The sequence below is a fragment of the Sus scrofa genome, chromosome 4 (genome assembly GCF_000003025.6).
Source record: "Sus scrofa isolate TJ Tabasco breed Duroc chromosome 4, Sscrofa11.1, whole genome shotgun sequence".
Taxonomy (NCBI): Eukaryota; Metazoa; Chordata; class Mammalia; order Artiodactyla; family Suidae; genus Sus; species Sus scrofa.
Genome location: NC_010446.5, coordinates 83,435,408 through 83,456,383, shown reverse-complemented (window position 1 = coordinate 83,456,383; position 20,976 = coordinate 83,435,408). Strand labels below are relative to the sequence as shown.

Here is a 20,976-nt window from a genome sequence, read left to right as displayed (position 1 = left end):
TTTTTTTTCCAAGAGGACTAACAAAAATCTTTTTTGTTTATTGCTATACCCTATTGCTGATGTATAAGCCCTGTTATAGCCCCAGTACAAAACAAGTGCCTAAAACTTGATCTCACGATCAGAGCATGAGAATGAGGTCTACAAACCCTCCAGTTTGAAGTACCTCCCCTTAGTGTCTGTCTCTGCACTGGCTGTTTTTTCTGCCCCAAATGCTCCTCACTCACATATATGCATGGCTACCTCACTCACATACAGATCTCTACTCAGATGTCACTTCCTTTTTTTTTTTTTTTTTTTTACTTTTTAGCCATATCAAGATTCCCAGGCTAGGGGTTGAATCAGAGCTGCAGCTGCCAGGCCTACACCACAGCCACAGCAACGTGGGATCCAAGCCATGTCTGTGACATACACCACAGCTCATGGCAACACCAGATCCTTAACCCACTGAGCAAGGCCAAGGATTGAACCCTCATCCTCATGGATACTAGTCGGGTTCTTTAACCGCTGAGCCACGATGGGAACTCCAGATGTCATTTTTGTGTGTGTGTCTTTTTGCCATTTCTGGGGCCGTTCTCACGGCATATGGAGGTTCCCAGGCTAGGGGTCAAATCGGAGCTGTAGCTACCAGCCTATGCCAGAGCCACAACAACGCTGGATCTGAGCCACGTCTGCAACCTACACCACAGCTCACGGCAATGCCAGATCCTTAACCCACTGAGCAAGGCCAGGGATCGAACCTGCAACCTCATGGTTCCTAGTCAGATTCGTTAACCACTGCGCCACAACGGGAACTTCTCCAGATGTTACTTCTTAAAGTAAAAATTAAATCTTAAAGTAAAAATTGAAAACTTCTTAAAGGTGCCTCTTTACCACTCTTTCTAGGGGGCCTTCCTCAGTTACGCTCCATTGGACAACCTGTTTGTTTCATTCATAGTGTAGTAGTTCAGGATGAGTTGCCCCAAAATGTGCCACTTTGGCATGTGGGTTTTTTTGGGGGAAAGACTTCTGTTTATTCATGAGGTATTTTCTTCCTGATAAACAATGTTGGTGCCTTTTTGGTCTATTCAAGAAGCTCTGATATGATTGCATCATCCGATCTAAAATTTTAAAAATGCCTTTTGACTGTACATCTATTGAACAGCATGAGATAACTCAAAGGAGTTACAATGCCAAGACTCATTTGCAGTGATGACCGTCATTACTTTTTAGAGCTTTTGTTGATAAGATGAAGCTATCATTCTTTTTGAGAGAAAATAAGTGCCCTCTGAATATTCTGTAGGACCTCCTGTTTCTGTCCTATTTCTTACCCCATCCCCTGCAGTGGCAACAGCTGTATTGAAATTTGGTGCCCGGGATTTCAGTTGCTCTAAGTATGTGGATTATTTTGAGCTGAAAACAATCAAGGCCCAAAATACTCAGGATGCACTCTTGACCTTCCCCCTAATTGCCTAAAAGTATTAGAGGACTGTTCCAGGAAGGGAACTATTAACCACAGATAACTATAGTATAACATGAAATAGGTGTTGTGCACAGAGAGGAACTGTCAACCAAAAAGTAACACAGGAGGCTGCAAATAAGAAGAGTTCATTTGGAGTCAAAAGACTTGCAATTCAGGGAGTTCTCTTCGAGGCTCAGTGGTTAACAAGACTGACTAGTATCTATGAGGACATGGGTTCGATCTCCAGACTTGCTCAGTGGCTTAAGGATCTGATGTTGCCCTAAGCTGTGGTGTAGGTTGAAGACATGGCTCAGATCTGGCATTGCTGTGGCTGTGGTGTAGGCCGGCGGCTAGAGCTCTGATTTGACCCCTAGCCTGGGAACTTCCATATGCCACAGGTTCAGCCCTAAAAAGCAAAAGGAAGAAAAAAAAAAAAAAAGAATCGTGATTGACTCTGACATGTCAGAAATATCTGTCCTATCTTAAAAAAAAAAAAAAAAAGGATACAAATGAACTTATTGCAGAACAGAAACAGGGTCACAGACTTTGAAAAACTTATATCTACCAAAGGGGACAGGTGTCTAGGAGAGAGTGTTGCCAAAATTCAGCCCATTGCCAAATAGAAACGTGAAGACAGAATTTTAGGTGAAGGAGAAAAAGATAGCTTTATTGCTATGCCAGGCAAAGGGAGCCACAGTAGGTTTGTGTGCCTAGAAGCCCCACAGGGCACTAGCTCAGCTGCAAGAGGGGTGGACTGGAGTTTGGGATGGAAATGTTCTAAAATTAGTTTGTGATGATGGTTGTAACGACTGTACATATAAAATTCATTGAATTTTTTAAAAAAGAAAATATTTGTCCTTAAGGAACCACAAGTTGTTTTAGGGTAGGGGTCCAGTTAGCACCTTGAGTTTCTGGCAGATGTTTTGGATAACTTCATCAGGTCAAAGGTCAGATTCCATCCAGGCTGAGAGGTGCATAAGTCACACTTGCTTAGTAACCTCTGGCTCCATTTTAGAGAGCTCTCTTAGCAATACCAAATCCATTTTGATTTTGCTTTTTTTTTTTTTGTAGGGCCACACCTGCAGCATATGGAGGTTCCCAGGCTAGGGGTTGAATCAGAGCTAAAGCCGTCGGCCTACACCACAGCCACGGCAACTCAGGATCTGAGATCTGTCTGCAACCTACACGTTAGCTCACGGCAATGCTGGATCCTTAACCCAGTGACAAAGGCCAGGGATCAAACCTGCATCCTCATGGATCCTAGTTGGGATCATTAACTGCTGAGCTACGACAGGAACTCCACAGTATACATGTTTCAAATAGTAGCTTGCTTAGTGATGTGACGAGAGCTATCTTTAGAGTCACTTAAGCGTGACCTCATTAAAAAGGTGAAAATATTAGCTCCTACATCATTGGATTTTCATGGAGATTAAATGAGATAATATTTTAAAATACCCGGCATAGCGTCTGGGACAAAGGAGATGCTCAGTAGTTTCTAGTTATTATCTTAGTGAGTCTTAGCTTTTGTTCCATTCTTTCTGTCCCTACTTTTTACTCTGCAGCTCTGTAGATTGCTTCATATAATCTCTTTTTGAGATTGAAAGCTTTCAACTGTGGCCTCTGTTTTAAAAAAAATACCTTCTGAAAAAAATAACTTTACAAAATGTCTGAGAATTCCTCAAGCAACTACTAAGTTTCATAGCCCACCACTACTTTCAGGGAGGAAAAAGCCCACACATACTATTTTTCATTAATCAGATGTCCTTCCCTTCATACTTCCTGTCATCCACCCTCACTTTAATCAAATGTTCCCAGACATTAAAAAGTAGTAATAGGAGTTTCCGTCGTGGCGCAATGGAAAAGAATCTGACTAGGAACCTTGAGGTTTCAGGTTCGATCCCTGGCCTCACTTGGTGGGTTAAGGATCGGGTGTTGCTGTGAGCTATGGTGTAGGTTGCAGACGTGGCTTGGATCTGACACACAGCTACAGCTGTGGTGTAGGCCAGCAGCTGTAGCTCTGACTGGACCCCTAGCCTGGGAACCTCCATATGCCACACGTGCAGCCCTAAAAAGACAAAAAAAAAAAAAGTAGTAATACAGGAGTTCCTGTCATGGCTCAAGGGGTTAAGAACCCAACTAGTTATCTGTGAGGATGTGGGTTTGATCCCTGGCCTTGTTCAGGGGATTAAGGATCCAGCGTTGCTGTGAGCTGCAGTGTAGGTCATAGATGAGGCTTGGATCTGGTGTTGCTATGGGTGTGCTATAGGCCAGAAGCTGTGTCTCTGACTCAACCCCTGGCCTGGGAACTGCCATATGCCTCAGATGCGGCCCTAAAAAAAAAAAAGGTAATAATACAAACCTACCCTTTTGCTGACTACTTTAAGTTTTGTATTTTATTCTTTCATGCACACTTATATTTGACTAAAAATGGTTTTCCAGATGTTTGGGGAATAATTCTTTTTTTTCCACTTTTTATCGAAGTATAGTTGATTTACAGTGTGTGCCAATTTCTGCTGTACAGAAAAGTAACTCAGTCACTTTTTTTGGCATTCTTTCTTTTATATTATTTTCCATCATGGGCAATCCTGGGAGATTGGATATATAGTTCCTTGCACTGTACAATAGGACCTTATTGTCTATCCATTCTAAATGTAACAGTTTGTATCTATTAACCCCAAACTCCCAGTCCATCCTATTCCCTTCCCTGACCCTTGGCAACCACAAGTCTATTCTCTACATCCATGAGTCTGTTTTGTAGATAGGTTTATTTGTGCCATATTTTAGATGCCCCATATCAATTATCTCATATGATATTTGTCCTCTCTCTGACTTACTTCACTTAGTATGATAATCTCTAGCTGCATGCCTGCAAATGGCATTATTTTGTTCCTTTTTATGCTGAATAGTATTCCATTGTATATATTTACCACATCTTCTTAATCCATTCATCTGTCGATGAACATTTGGATTATTTCTGTGTCTTGGCTGTTGTGAATAGAGCTGCAATAAACATAGAGGTGCATGTATCTTTTCGAATTATAGTTCTGTCTGGGCTTGTGCCCAATAGTGGAATTGCTGAGTCGTATGGTAGTTCTCTATTTACTTTTCTGAGGAACCTCCATACTGTTTTCCATAGTGGTCGTACTAACTTACACTCCCACCAACAGTGTAGGAGGGTTTGGAGACAATTTTTTTTTTTTTTAATTTTCCCACTGTACAGCAAGGGGGTCAGGTTATCCTTACATGTATACATTACAATTACATTTTTGCCCCAGCCTTTCTTCTGTTGCAACATGAGTATCTAGACAAAGTTCTCAAAGCTATTCAGCAGGATCTCCTTGTAAATCTATTCTAAGTTGTGTCTGATAAACCCAAGCTCCCGATCCCTCCCACTCCCTCCCCCTCCCATCAGGCAGCCACAAGTCTCTTCTCCAAGTCCATGATTTTCTTTTCTGAGGAGATGTTCATTTGTGCTGGATAGTAGATTCCAGTTATAAGTGATATCATATGGTATTTGTCTTTGTCTTTCTGGCTCATTTCACTCAGTATGAGATTCTCTAGCTCCATCCATGTTGCTGCAAATGGCATTATGTCATCCTTTTTATGGCTGAATAGTATTCCATTGTGTATAGATACCACATCTTCCAAATCCAATCATCTGTCGATGGACATTTGGATTGTTTCCATGTCCTGGCTATTGTGAATAGTGCTGCAATGAACATGCGGGTGCACGTGTCTCTTTTAAGTAGAGTTTTGTCCGGATAGATGCCCAAGAGTGGGATTGCGGGGTCATATGGAAGTTCTATGTATAGATTTCTAAGGTATCTCCAAACTGTTCTCCATAGTGGCTGTACCAGTTTACATTCCCACCAACAGTGCAGGAGGGTTCCCTTTTCTCCACACCCCCTGGAGACAATTTTTGACTCCTGTCAATCTATAGGACATGTTTTCCACCTGCCTAGATAGTGCTTGGTAAATAAAAAACATATTAACACATACCTTTGAATTAACTTTTTAATCAAAAACACAACTAAGCTTTAGAAGAATATTCTTCCTAGCATTTCAATGATTTTGTGATATTAAACAGGAAGAGAAAGTTATCTGTCAGAAGAAAATTATTAAATTAGAATTTGCACTAGAATTCAGCCTTCCATGTCATTATAATAATTTAGAGAGTAAAAATGAGGATTTCCCTGGTGACTCAGCATGTTAAGGATCCAGCATTGTCATTGCAATGGCTCAGGTCACTGCTGTGGTGCAAGTTCAATCCCTGGTCCAGGAATTTCTGCATGCTGCAGATACAGCCGAAAAGGAAAAGAAAAAAACAAAGAGTACAAATGAAAGAATTCCTATAACAACGTGCATGTCCATTCTACCTGCCTGATACCAAAATTTTTACTCTTTTTACATTTGTGTATTAAATTTATACATTTCACAAGTGTGCATGTAATGCCTGCCAAGCCTGGGGCCCTGTAATAATTACTGAGAAAGCAAATATTAACATATGTATTATCCCTGGCCTTAAGGGAAATTTCTGCCTAGTTGATTAACAGACAACACACAGAAAATTATAAATCAATGTCGTTAGTGTTATACAGAGGGCTATACAAGGGGCAAAGGAAACATGAGAAGGAATCCCCTCAAGGAAAGGCTCTATATCAGAGACAATTCTTGAATAGGAACTTGAAGGATAAGCAGAAGCTTGGTAGACAATGAGAAGGTAGGAGAGAGGGAAGGAAGGGAAGAGTTTTACAGAGGCCCTGGAATGTACATGGCCCGGAGACATGATATGTTGGGAAGGCAACAGTAAGTTTAGGGGAATGTGACGAACCATTGGTGAGAGATAGGCATGTTTAGCTCTGCAGGGGGAACATATCATGCCAAGGGCTGTGGTCATCTCAGGGATCTACTGAGAACAGATCAACTTCTAAGCTCTCTCACACAGTTGTTAGTAGCATTCACTCCTTTCTGTGTTGTTGGATTGAGGGCCTCAGTTCTTGCTGGCCGGAGGCCTCCCTCTGTTCTTTGCCACGTGGGCCCCTCCATAGGGCAGCTCATATCATGGCAGCTGGCTGCCTTTGAACAACTAAATGAGGGAGAAAGAAGGAAGACCAGAACATAGAAGCCAAAGTCTTCTTAATAACTTTTTTTAAATAATCCTGGCGTGACATCCCATCATTCAAAGAGAGGGGATTAACATAGACCATGAATACTAAGAGGTGAGAAAGACAGGTATATGGGATTAGTGCAATTATGTAACCTCAGTGTTCAGTTGTAAATTCAGAAAAACATCTACAATTTATATTTATCCTTTAGCCCAGCTTGTACCCTCCCTTGGTCTTATGCCTTAGTCTAAAAATGGAACAGAATGGAAAGGAGAAGAGACTTTAAAAAAAAAAAAAAAACCCAACCACATAAACTGAAAGTGTATGTTTGGCAACAGTGGATCAGTTGTGGGCTAGTGTCAGGGTGCCTGACACAGTTTTGCACCCTGAAAGTGGCTCAACTAATGCTTCTGACAATAAAAAGGGCCCTCCCGCAGCACTGCCAGCAGTGGCGGCCTTGGCAGGCAGTGGAGTTTGAGCTCATTTATAAGCCTTCAAGAGACATGTCAGTGATAGGAGAAGCTTTCAGAGGAATAGAGGTTCCACTGCCATGAGTGGAGATGAGGGCCATAAGCTAGAATTCACTGTTAATGTGACCTGTTTTAGCTCCCAGGCAAACAGAAGCTACCTGTCTAGGTAAAGCTTTTACTGGGAAGAAGGAAAAATCATTAGCCAGCTAGTTTGCAGAGATGGGCAACTGGCTTTGGTCAGAGATCTTAAAGCAGCATCCACTGCACTGAGCCCCTAACAGTCATTCTTCCATTCCTCTTGTTGCTTCTCTATAATTTCTGAGAAGTTTAGGTTTAGAGTCAGAATCTTTACTTATCAGAAATGTGCATGAGTGCTGTGTGGAGGTGTGGGGCAATCAGGAGTGATGGGGCCGTTCATTAATAGTTTTTCCTAAAAGCAAGATGGAGACAAAAGCCTAGATAGAGTTGTGACAGAGTTGAACTGTCAAGATATTATGTGGCTTGCAGAGTTCCCTGGTGACCTAGCAGTTAAAGATCTGGCATTGCCACAACTGTGGCTCAGGTCACATGTCCCCTTGCCATTCCCCAAATATCTCAAACCTCTTCCACATCAGGGGCGTTACACTTGCTCTTCCTTCCTCCAAGAAGTTACTTCTCTTGGTTCTTTATGAGTCAGCTTCTCAGCCTTCTCAACTGTTAAAGATAACTTCACAGAGATTCTCTCTGACCACCCCATCCAAAATATCCTCTTCCAGTTGTTCCCCTTGTGATGCAGTGGAAACAAATCTGACCAGGATCTGGCCTTGCCGTGCCTGTGGTGTAGGACGGCAGCTATAGCTCTGATTTGACCCCTAGCCTGGGAACCCCTAGCCAAGAATGTGGCCCTAAAGGAAAAAAAAAGAAAAAAACAGCAACAAAAAGTCCACTTCCAGTCACTTCTAGCACCATCACTCTTCTTTATTGTCTTCCTAGTACTTACAGCACAAATAATTACATTAGTCCATTCTCTTTGGTAGAATGGAAACTCCACAAGAGAAGGACTGTCTTGGTTGGTTTGGCTGTTATAACAAAATACTCCAGACAGGGTGGCTTAAAAATAACAGAAATGTGGAGTTCCCATCATGGCGCAGTGGGAAAGAATCCAACTAGGAACCATGAGGTTGTGGGTTCGATCCCTGGCCTCGCTCAGTGGGTTAAGGATCCAGCATTGCCATGAGCTGTGGTATAGGTCACAGACATGGCTCGGATTTGACATTGCTGTGGCTGTGGTGGTAGACCGGCAGCTGAAGCTCCAGTTAGACCCCTAGCCTGGGAACCTCCATATGCTGCAGGTGCAGCCCTGAAAAGACAAAATAATAGTAATAATAATAATAGAAATGTATTTCTTATGGTTCTAGAGGCTGGACGTACAAGATCAGAGTACCAGCATGGTCAGGTAAGGGCCCTCTTCTGAGTCAGACCTCTTGTGTCTTCACATGGTGGAAGGGGCAAGGAAATTCCTTTATAAAAGCATTGTTGTGGCTCTGGTGTAGGCCGGTGGCTACAGCTCCGATTCGACCCCTAGCCTGGGAACCTCCATATGCTGCAGGAGCAGCCCAAGAAATGGCAAAAAAAGACCAAAAAAAAAAAAAAAAAAAAAAAGAACCTGACATAGTGTCTGTGAGGATACAGTTTCCATCCCTGGCCTCACTCTGTGGGTTAGGGTCCAGCATTGCTGCAAGCTGAGGTGTAGGTTTGCAGATGCAGCTGGATCCAGCATTGCTGCAGCTGTGGCATAGGCTGGAAGCTGCAGCTGTGATTCAACCCCTAGCCTGGGAACTTCCATACAGCGTTTTACTTTTTACAGCTGCAGGTGTGGCCCTAAAAAGCAAAAAGCGGAAAAAAAAAATTACTTTTTCCATCTTTGGCCCTCCGTTCCTTCGTAGGAAGCACAAGAATTCTGGGCCACTCTTCAAGCTATGGAACTGATTGTTTTCCTATTGCCTTATGCAAAAACAAATAATTTAGCAAGTGAGAAACCAGAGCCTCTACACACAGGCTGCATTCAGAGACTTTAATTTGAGCTGTTAAGGACACATATCTCTTGCAAACAGGCAGCCTGGCTGGACCCTCACTCCCCACAGTTTCTCGGGGTACAAGGATAAGAAAATGCCTCTCAAATGGGGTTGCCCTAAGCTGTGATCACTCTGTTCACCTGTGAAGCTGAGCTCCCAGAGTAACGGTTCCTTAATTACAGAACCCTCTCAGTGTATTTTTTAAGCACCATATGCCCAGCACTGTTCTAAGCACTTTCACATGTACTACAGGTCCTCAATCTCATATCCTCATTTCCAAAATCCAAAAAGCTCTGAAAACAGGAAGCTGTTGTAAGTCGCTTGGCACCTAAGCTACCCTTACCTCTGAGAGGTTCTTTATGGTTGTTGTCCACCCTCCTTACTGCGAGTGTCCCCGTGTGTCACATAGAATTCTGAATGTTGTGGAAGAAAGGCAGCTGGAGCACTGGCAGCATAAGCCTTTATTCCAGAATTCCAAGTGTGAGAAGTCCCTGAAAGGAGTGCTCAGCCTTCAGAAAGACAGGAAGAATTTTTTAATAGGGCTTTAGCAGGAGAATCAGTCCTAATTTAGCAGGTCTCAGGAATATTTAGTCAAGGATAGATCTTGGGAGAGAGAATTCTTGCACACCAGCAGACCTGGTTTGGGCAAATAAGATTTCTTCAGGAGGAGGGGAGCAATTAGGGGCTAAGGTCATGTGTATGAGGGGACAGGAGAGCTAGCTGTGGAGGACGAGGATTCAGGGCCTCAGTGGAAACTCCTCAGTCCTCCAGTGCCTTGTGCAGCACATTTGCTTGCAGGGTACTGCTCCAGACCCCACGGGGATGGGAGCAAGTGTTGCATAATACATAAAATAGACACTTAAGGATACCTTATTTCCTCTCTCAGATCTGAAAAACTGAATTTCACAAATTATCTGGCCCTAAATTTCTTAGTTAAGGGGTTGTGAGGTCTTTTTATCACTCCCATCTTACAACTGAGGAAACTGAGGCCCATGGGCGTTAAGACATTTACCCAAGGTCTAGCTTTTCTGAGTAAATAGATAACCCATTTTTGGCAAGTCCCTTCCAGGTACCAGAGGAACCAGGTCAGCACCCATTTAGGTTCTGTGCCCAGAGCTACCCTCGTGCAAGACCTCAATGTCCTGCCCTGGGCTGGAGGCAGAGGCAATGCCTCTCTTCACCCTGAGGTCAAGGTTGAGCAGGGAGAAAGCCCACCCTGACATTTCCATGTCTCTTGCCTCACCAAGAGTTGAGGAGGAAACCTGTGGTTATTTTCCTCTCTACTTTATTTCCTCCTTGATTTCTTGGCCACTGTGACATAATAAAAAAAGCATGTATTTGGTCTCTGTCCCTTGCTCCTGGCACAGAACTTCCAAAACTTTTGTAACTTCCTGAGTGATAGGAACATCTTTTGTTATATTTTCTTTGGTCCCTGACTCTTCTACCTTGATCTCCTGGTGAGGAGAGGGGCTGGAGACTGAGTTAATCACTGATTCCTATGATTTAATCAACCATGCCTATGGAATGAAGTCTCCATAAACACCCTATATAACAGGGCTTGGGCTTCCCAAACTCCGTAGGGTCAGAAGCTCCTGTGCTCAGGACCTGGTCCTTGCCTGATGTACCTCCTCACCTGGCTATCATCTCTATCCTTTATTATATCATTGATAATAAAGTGGTAAATGTAATTAAGTGTTCTCCTGAGTTCTGTGAGCTACTGTGGCAAATTATCAATTTGTAGCCAAGTGGGATGGAAGTAGGGGACCTGCTACTTACAATTGGCATCTGAAATGGGGGGCAGTCTTATGGGACTGAGCCCCTAACCTCTAGGGTCTGAGCAAGCTCTGGGTAGTTGGTGTCAGAATTGAGTTGTTGGACACCCACTTGGTGCTAAAGAGTTGAAGTGGTTGATGTGGGAAACCCCACATGCAATTGGAGTCAGAAGTGTTGGAAGTAGAAGAAAGTTTTTTTTAAGCCATCGATAATAATTTAAGGTTTTCTTGAGGATTATTTACAATAAATAAAAAGCCAGAAAGACTTTTTATTGCAAGTAAAAAGAGAAGTCCTTAAGGAGGCTAAAGGCTCTGGCCAAGTCCTCGGGGTCTGACAGGGAGGCACTCGGCAGCTTTTTCCCACTACAGTGCTCTTCTGGCCACGCATCTATTGGGGGTTGGGAGAGGCCTCCCATGAGCAAGTCTATTTAAACCCTCACTGCATCCTATCGGGGCTTCATGGGTAAACACAAGTAAATATTTTTTAAAATTGGAATGTCACAAAAAATTTAAGTGGATTCCTTCTCAAAGCGGTGGGGGGGGGGACCCTCAGGAAGAGTTCTATAACTCCTTATTTAACTGTACCCTCTTCACAGAACCCAGTTCTGTTCTTCTTTGACGACAAAAAAATAACCCAGGAGCCAGCAAATAAGAAAAGAGTTTATTGGGTATCTTGAGATTTGTAATTCAAGAGTAGGATGGACTGGGAGTTTGATGAAAACTATTACACTTAGAATGGAAAACTATTACACTTAGAATGGAAAAGCAATAAGATCCTACTGTATAGCACAGGGAACTATATTCGACCTCCTGGGATAGACCATGATGGAAAATAATGTTTAAGAAAAAATGTGTATATATGTATGACTGGGTCACATTGCTATACAGCAGACATCAGCACACTATAACCCAACTATACTTTAATAAAAAAAATTTTTTTATTGTAATTCAAGAGGCACAATTTTGGGTAACCCTGAGTGTTCCAAGGAAGAGAAAGAGACAAGTCTTAAAAAGACAAAAAGCCAGGCGTTTCCGTCATGGCTCAGTGGTTAACATACCCAACTAGTATCCATGAGGACGCAGGTTTGCTCCCTAGCCTCGCTCTGTGGGTTAAAGATCCAGCGTTGCTGTGAGCCATAGAGTAGGTTGCAGATACAACATGGATCCCATGTTGCTGTGACTGTGGCGTAGGCCTGCAGCTACAACTTCAATTGGACCCCTAGCCTGGGAACCTCCACGTGCTGCAGGTACCAAAAAAAATGCTTCCAGGTGGTTAAGAGTCGCATGGTGAGAATCATGGTTGATTCTGACCTGAGTCAGAAAATATTTGTCCTTAATTAATCACAAGTTGTTTTAGGGTAGGGGGTCCAATAAATAGACAGACTGTCAGAAATTATTTTAAAGTAGATAGAATTTCTTGCAGGTGTTCAGGATGACATCATCAGGTCAAAAGGTCAGATTCTGTCCAGGCTGAGGGGCACATAAGTCACACTTCCTTAGTAGCCTCCTGGTTCCATTTTAGAGAGATCTCTTAGCAATACCAACTCCATTTCGATTTTCCTTTCTTACTGCAAACAATCCAGACCTCTCACATTCATCACACCTAAGTTTGTTATGACCCTAAATACCACTTGGGTTTTAAGAAATGTAATTTTGTTTGACCAGAGGCAGATACATGGCATATGAGGGTAAATTAACCCCCTTTCATCATGCTGGCTCCAATGCCCTGGAGGGGCTGTGGGTTCTGGAATAACTGCTGGGAAAGCAGAGGGATGCTCAGGAACAAAGAGCACATGCAGAGCTGACTCCCGTCCTCAGCCAAGAGAAACTTGCCTGACTTCCTACAAATTAGTAGACAGAACTGCAGGGAACCCATTTCCACACTTCACGTGCTGGATCTTCAATAAGATGCTAACATTGCTTGAAGAAATCAACTTCAAATATGATATTTTTAAATTTTTTTTAATTTTTTTCCCTTTAGGGCCACACCATGGCATATGGAGGTTCCCAGGCTAGGGGTCTAATTGGAGCTGTAGCCACAGGCCTACACCACAGCCACAGCAATGCCAGATCTGGGACCAGTCTGCAACCAACACCACAGCTCACAACACTGGATCCTTAATCTACTGAGTTGAGGCCAGAGATCAAACCTGTGTCCTCATGGATACTAGTCATGTTCATTAACCACTGAGCCACAACGGGAACTCCAGCTTCAATACACATTAAAAAATAAATTTCTGGAGTTCCCGTCGTGGCGCAGTGGTTAACGAATCCGACTAGGAACCATGAGGTTGCGGGTTCGGTCCCTGCCCTTGCTCAGTGGGTTAACGATCTGGCGTTGCCGTGAGCTGTGGTGTAGGTTGCAGACGCGGCTCGGATCCCGCGTTGCTGTGGCTCTGGCGTAGGCCGGTGGCTACAGCTCCGATTCAACCCCTAGCCTGGGAACCTCCATATGCCGCGGGAGCGGCCCAAGAAATAGCAACAACAACAACAACAACAACAAAAAGACAAAAGACAAAAAAAAAAAAAATTTCTTTCTCTCCAATATGTACAGTAATTTAGCTTAAGGTCTTTTCCTAGCCCAGCCACACTGCTATGGGCTATTTCCTACAACAAAATTGCTTTCTAAGCATTAATGTTAAATAAAAAAACACTTCTTTTTCTAAAGATATTGTGTGGCCCATTTTTAAACTAGTAGTGTTTTTTTCCTTCCTTCACATTCATAAAACTGCAACGGGAAATTCTTAAATAGTTACACAATGTATGTTGATCAAGTAAATTCAAGCTTTTTGGTTGAAATCATCTTATTCCTTTGTACATAGAAAAAAGGGAGCATTCCTGTTGTGGCGCAACAGAAATGAATCTGACTATTATCCATAAGGACGCAGGTTCAATCCCTGGCCTCATGCAGTGAGTTAAGGATCCAGCGCTGCTGTGAGCTGTGGTGTTGGTTGCGGACAAGGCTTGGATCCTTCATTGCTGTGGTGTAGGCTGAAAAGCTCCGACGACTCAACCCCTAGCCTGGGAACCTCCATATGCCATGGGTGCGGCCCTAAAAATAAAAAATAAAAATTAAAAAAATTTTTAAAGGTTATTGGGAGTGACTCAGGAATCAACATATATGGGGAGTGAAGAAAGCAGGATTGGGCAGAAGGAGGTGGGTTGTGATACAGTCACAGCAAAGGGCGCAGGCAATCCCATGGAGAGCTCTGGACCTGGGATGGCCTTCCAGGCTGTCCCGATTGTCCAGGTTTTTATATTACCTCATATCAACTTGTCCTTAGATGTGGGCACAGGACCGTGGATGGGGCAATTCTCTGCTGAAGACAGTCTTGGAAGCAGTATTCCAGAAGCAAGCCATTAGCTGCCAACGCCCTCAGCAGTCAGAGAAATGAGGGCTCCATCCTGGGTGGGGGAGGAGGGATCTGGGCAGCACACAAAGCGTCCACCATAGTTCACCCATGTGCCACTTAAATCTGCTTGCTTTGTATGAACTTGAGAAGCAGTTCTTTGAGGAGTCTTCTAGCAAGCCCTTTTCCCTGGGGAAAATTTAGAAGATGCTTAGTGGGACAAATGATAGCCCTCATGGCTACAACTGTCTGTTCTAGACTCCTCTGATGTTTGGTGAGTAGCCCTGCTAGTCCAGATGGCTTACCTGGTAGAATGACCTAGACCTTTATCCTTGAGGGGTCTGAGTCCCTGATTGCAATGTCCTTCTTAGGCCGTGGCTGCTGCATTTGCCCATTTTTCAGCAAAACTGTGCAAGGGCGAACCAAGTGATGTCCAAGTGGACCACCTGCATGCCATCCATGTTCATCTCTACCGTCGCTGTGTCACAGCAGACTCATCTCCTCCTATTGATCAGAGTCTTTACCTGCCAGTCTCTCAGGATGAGAAACCCAGTCACCCTCTGGGAGCCAAGACCTCTAACTCTGCAGTGCCCAGGACTGTGGAGCAGAAAGCACAAGTTTCCAAAGTGGACCACTTGGAATAATGACAAGTGGGAACTCTCTTATTTTTACTGCATAACCTCCAGGCCCAAGTGGTCTGCCTGCTGGGGACACTGCACCATGTAAGGATTGGTAAGGGAGCGTATACTCTGTCCAGGAGGATAGCACACCCTTCTCACATGGTTTCCACTTCAGCCAGCACCTCAGCTACGCCTTCAGGGGGCATTCCACTGTCTATCAAGATGGCATATTCTGGGTGTTCTGGTATGTGAAGGACCAGCGGATCCCATGGTGATGGGCTCACTTCTCCATCTCTGGTGCTGTCAAGTGATCCCCTTGGTCCAGTGCTCTGTTATCAGAGATCTCATTTCTGTGGATGAAATGTGGACTTCTTTCATCTTCCCTATTCCTTCCACTGTGTACAAACAAAAACTCAGACATAGAAGACTGAACAGTGGAGAAAAGGAGTCTGACTAGCTGGAGACCCAGGGGCCTGAGGATCAACACAATGGTGAGTTCCCTGAGTTTTCTTTTTTGTTTCATATATCCCAGACTTGGAAGTTAAGAAACTGGCAACCTGGAAAAACAAATGGGCATAAACCAAAAAAAAAAAAAAAAAAACAACAACAACAACAAACCAACAAAAATCTGTTCTCTAACCAAAGACCATGAAAAGAACATTCTAGCAATGCAGAAAACATTTAGATAATAATCATGCTGCTTTAGCCAAAAACCACAGAAAAACTAAGGTCCTACCCATGCCAGCAAAAGCAAGTGTGGGGGAGTTCTCCTGTGGCGCATCAGGGTGAGGACCTGGCGTTGTCACTGCAATGGCTTGAGTCACTGGCCCGGGAACTTCCACATGCAGCAGGTGCAACAGAAAGAAAGGAATGGAGGAAAGAAAGAGAAAGGAAGGAAGAAGGAAGGGAGGAAAAAAGAAAGAAAGAGGAGTTCCCTTCATGGTTGGGCAGTTAACAAACCCAACTAGGATCCATGAGGATGCGGCTTCAATCCCTGCCTTTCTCAGTGAGTTAATTATCCACTGTTGCCCTGAGCTGTGGTGTAGGTCACAGACACTGCCTGGATCCTGCATTGCTGTGGCCATGGTATAGGCCAGCGGCTGCAGTGCCAATTCAGCCCCTAGCCTGGGAACTTCCATATGCTGCATGTGTGGCCCTAAAAAGAAAACAAATTATAAAAGGAAAATGACCGCTGGGAGAGTCATGGACCCCAGGAGACCAGCTATGAGGTGGGCTGAGGCTAGGACAACTTATTACCCAGTCCTCACTCACCCCTACTCTAACAGAGGGCCCCAATAATGCTTTAGGTTTACAAGGATCAGTATCAACTTGGAGGAGTTCCCCTTGTGGCCCAGCAGAAACAAACCCAACTAGTATCTATGAGGATGCAGTTTCTACCCTTGTCCTTGCTCAGTGAGTTAAGGATCCAGCATTGCCATGAGCTGTGGTGTCAGTCAGAGACACGGCTTGGATCCTGCATTGCTATGGCTGTGGTGTAAGCCAGCAGCTATACCTCGTATTCATCCCCTAGCCTGGGAACCTCAATATGCCACGGGTGCGGCCCTAAAAAGACAAAAAAAAAAAAACCTTTATCTTTTCAGAGGAGTTTTAGGTTCATAGCAAAACTGAGTGGAAAGTACAGAGATTGCTCATATATTTCCCAGCCCCACATATGCATAGCCTTTCCTTTTATCAACATTCCCCCAAGAGTGGTACATTTGTTACAGTCACTGAACCTGCATTGACCTATCAGAATCACCTAAACACCATAGTTTACTTGAGGATTCACTGTTAGTATTGCCCATTCTTTGGGTTTAGACAAATATCTAATAACATGTATCTTTCATCATAGTATCATACTGAGTACTCCTGCAAACCCTCTCAAACTCCACATGTTCAGAACTGAACTCTGGTTTTCTTCCTGCAAATCTGTCCTTTTCATTGGCTCTGGTGGTGCTGGTTACCTAAGCAGAAATGCTTTATTGCAGATCCCTTCTACTTCCTTGCCACTCCCCAGGCCATCTAATTATTCGCCCTAGCTTTTAAATCTTATGTCCTCAGAAGATCTCAAAACCATCAACTTCCTTCTATCCCAGCCACCATGGGTTGGGTCCAAGCCCACTCTCTGTGACTAAAAAAAATCTCTGAACTGACCTTCTTGCCTTTATTTTGTCTTGCCCCTTAACCAATTTTTCTTCAAAGCTTCATCATTCAGAATTTTCATCAGAATGCCCTATATATTTTTAAAGCGATCACATCATTCCTTTAACAATGTAGAAGCCCACGTTTCTTCATTGTGACACAATTCTATCTCCCACTGCACCCCCTCTTCACCTTTCACACTCTCGTTATGCTGTTTAATTCTTTGTACAGCTTTGTAGAAATCATTTTTCCCTACACTGTTCCCTTGCCTCAAACCCTGCAAAGTCTCTTCCCCCAGGAATTTCTTGGAGTTTGCAGATAGGGTTGCCAGATAAAATACAGGATGCAGATTTAAATTCAAATTTCAGGAGTTCCTAGAGTTCCTGCTGTAGCTAAGTGGAAACAAATCAGACTAGCATCCATGAGGATGCTGATTGAACCTGGCCTTGCACAGGGAGTTAAGGATTCAGCATTGCCAGTGAGCTGTGGTGTAGGTCACAGATGCAGCTCGGATCTGGCATTGCTATGGCAGTGGTGTAAGCCAGTGGCTGCAGCTCCAATTTGACCTCTTGCCTGGGAACCTCTGTGTGCCATGGGTGTGGCCCTAAAAAGACCAAAAAAAAAAATTTTTTTTTCAGGAGTTCCTGTTGTGGCTCAGTGCGGTACAGACCTGACTAGTATCTGTGAGGATGCAGGTTTGATCCATGGCCCCACTCAGTGAGTTAAGGACCCCTAGCCTGGGAATTTCCATATACCACAGGTGAGGGCCCCTCTCAAAAAAAAAAAAAAAAAAAAAGAATTTCAGATAAGCTGAAGATAATTTTCTTAGCATAAGTATGTGCCATGTAATATTTGGGACACATTTATACCAAAAAAAAAATTCTCGGGAGTTCCCGTCGTGGCGCAGTGGTTAATGAATCTGACCAGGAACCATGAGGTCTCGGGTTCGGTCCCTGCCCTTGCTCAGTGGGTTAACAATCCGGCGTTGCCGTGAGCTGTGGTGTAGGTTGCAGACAAGGCTCGGATCCCGCGTTGCTGTGGCTCTGGCGTAGGCCGGTGGCTACAGCTCCAATTCAACTCCTAGCCTGGGAACCTCCATATGCCGCGGGAGCAGCCCAAGAAATAGCAACAACAACACAACAACAAAAGACAAAAAAAGACAAAAAGACAAAAAAAAAAAAATTCTCTGTGTATTTGGAATCCGGTATTTCAAAATTCAATGCTATATTTTTATTTGCCAAATCTTGTAACCCTCCCTCCAATGGACACTCACATATGCTCATGACAAATATCTTTTTTTTTTTTTTGGTCTGTTGATTTTTTTAGGGCCACACCAGCAGGATATGGAGGTTCCCAGGCTAGGGGTCTAATCAGAGCTGTAGCCTCCAGCCTACGCCAGAGCCACAGCATTGCACGATCTGAGATGCATCTGCAACCTATACCACAGCTCACAGCAACGCCAGATCCTTAACCCACTGAGCGAGGCCAGGGATTGATCCTGCAACCTCATAGTTCTTAGTCAGATTCATTTCCGCTGTGCCACCACGGGAACTCTAACAAATATCTGTAGTTACCCTCCTAGCCCATGTTCCCTAGGGAAAAAAAAAAGCCAGAGGCAAACCTCACATGCTGCAGCATTATTGCAAATCCCAGGGCAGGAGGCCAAAGTAGAAAGGAGTGAAAGTAAATACCAGGTGGCACATTGATTAGCTGCCCTCAGCTGCACGAGAAAAGACAGTGGGTTGCTTGGTTATGCAGACTGTTGTTCAGACAAGCCAGGTCGAAACACTGTGCTTTGTACCCCTGCCTTTGGGGAAGAAAGGTGAGGGGTATATCAGCCAGTCTTTGATTTCCTTGTCAATGTTTTAGTTCACTGCATGGAGCATTCATTCCCCTGCACTTCCATGCTGAGTTTCATGAACCCTCTGGGAAGCTGCTGGGAAAGCCAGGTCCCCTACCCTGCAGTGTGGTCTTTTCCTGAGCCCAGAAATGTGGGAGGAGCCACAGCATTTGGGGTGCAGTTGGGAAGCATCAGGGCTCCAGTACCATTCCAACAGATATGATAGAAGCCATGCAGAAGCCAAGCCCTCTCCTGGGGGAGGCTGAGGCAGCTGGTACTGTTAGGCCGTGAGGTAATGACAATGGCAGTGGTAAAGGACCTCCACTGAGCACGTGGCCAAGTTACCGGGGTGGGGAGGGGGCTAGAGAGAGAGAGAGAGAGAGTGTGTGTGTGTGTGTGTGTGTGTGTGAGAGAGAGAGAGAGAGAGAGAGAGAGAAAGAGGGGGAGGGGTGTGGGGAGAGGAGAGAGAGATATGCAGGTAACAGAGCAAAGTGGGGGGCATATAGTATAATTACTACACCACATTGACCACTGTCTTCCCCTCTTCTTGCTAGAGCCCTCTCTGCTGGGGATCTCCCCCAGACACCACTGTCCTTCCAAGGGGTATTGCTGCTTCCACTGACCCCTTGTCATGTGTCAGACCCCATGATTCCTGGCTAAGGGTTTCTGCCATCTTCTGTGCCAGTGGAGCCCCCCATGCTGTGGTGGAAAAGAGGGATGGTTCACTTTCCTTCCATTTGTTTCATATTCTCTTGGATGATGGCCTCTAAGGACACTGTCAGCAAAGTCACACTCACACTTACTAGAGCACAAAAAAGAATATTCTGGTTCATATTACTGAAGATCCCAAGAGAAGTTCCATGGTTACTTTTGTATGAAGTACTTTCAAAAAAAAATTCTTAGAAAGAGGGGAGTTCCTGTTGTGGCACAGCAGAAATGAATCCAACTAGGAACCATGAGGTTGCAGGTTTGATCCCTGGCCTTGCTCAGTGGGTTAAGGATATGGCATTGCCGTGAACTGTGGTGTAGGTCGCAGATTCCACATTGCTGTGGGTGTGGTATAGGCTGGCAGCTATAGCTCCAATTCAACCCCTAGCCTGGGAACTTCCCTATGCTGTGGGTACAGCCCTCAAAAGCAAAAATAAAATAAAATAAAAATAAAGAGGGAGTTCCCATTGTTGCTCAGCGGAAACGAATCCGACTAGTATCCATGAGGATGCGGGTTCCATCCCTGGCCTTGCTCAGTGGGTTGGGGATCCAGTGTTGCTGTGAGCTGTGATGTAAGTTGCAGATGAGGTTCGGATCCTACGTTACTGTGGTTGTGGTGTAGGCTGGCAGCTGTAGCTCTGATTTGACCCCTAGCCTGAGAACTTTCATATGCCACGGGTGCAGCAGGAAGGAAGGAAGAAAGGAAGGAAGGAAATTCCTTAAGATAAATGGGGGAAAAAATAACAAGTCTTGCCCCATTTCCATTTCAACATAAACTGAGAAATAACTTGTGAGAATACATTGTGATTCCTCAAGCCCCTTCCAACTTATAACATTTGTAGTCTTTGACCCCCCACTGCATTATGGCAATGAATAGTGGTAACTTGGAGTTCCTATTGTGGCTGAGAGGAAACGAATCTGACTAGTATCCATGAGGATGCAGGTTTGATCCCTGGCCTTACTCAGTGGGTTAAGGATCCAGCATTGCCACGAGTTGTGGTGTAGGTCACAGATGCAGCTTGGATCTGGCATTGCTGTGGCTGTGGTGTAGGGCAGCAGCTGCAGCTCCAGTTCAGCCCCTTAGCCTGGGAACTCCCATATGCTGCAGGTGCAGCCCTAAAAAGACCAAAAAAAAAAAAAAAAAAGGAAAAGAAAAGAAAAGAAAAAAGAGACTACTCTCAAGTTAAGATTAGGGGCAGGGGTTGCAGCAGAAGGGAATTTGTGCTTTTTTACTCTTCCGTGGTACTTAAATTTGTCACCCTATGATACATGTAAAATTTTCAAAAGAAGAAGAATGGAAAAAAGCACAGAGATTTTGACCTATCCTCTTTTCAGTGTGTATTTTATGAACTGCTTTTGCTTTCAGATAAGGAGGAAGCATGAGCATCTGTGTTGAGATCAAAAAGATCTGAGGGAGGTGACATGACTTTGGTGTCACTGGTGAGGAATTGCTTCAACTGACAATTGATCTTGTCAC

At 44.2% G+C, this 20,976-nt stretch overlaps 1 long non-coding RNA gene across 1 annotated transcript in view; it reads left to right on the top strand.

The window, feature by feature from the left end:
* The window catches only part of LOC110260300, a 44,550-nt gene that overhangs the window by 662 nt on the left and 22,912 nt on the right, over positions 1-20,976 (top strand). The window contains exon 2 of the long non-coding RNA XR_002343362.1: positions 14,561-15,300. This is a non-coding gene — a long non-coding RNA (uncharacterized LOC110260300). The remainder of the gene's footprint in view (positions 1-14,560; positions 15,301-20,976) is intronic.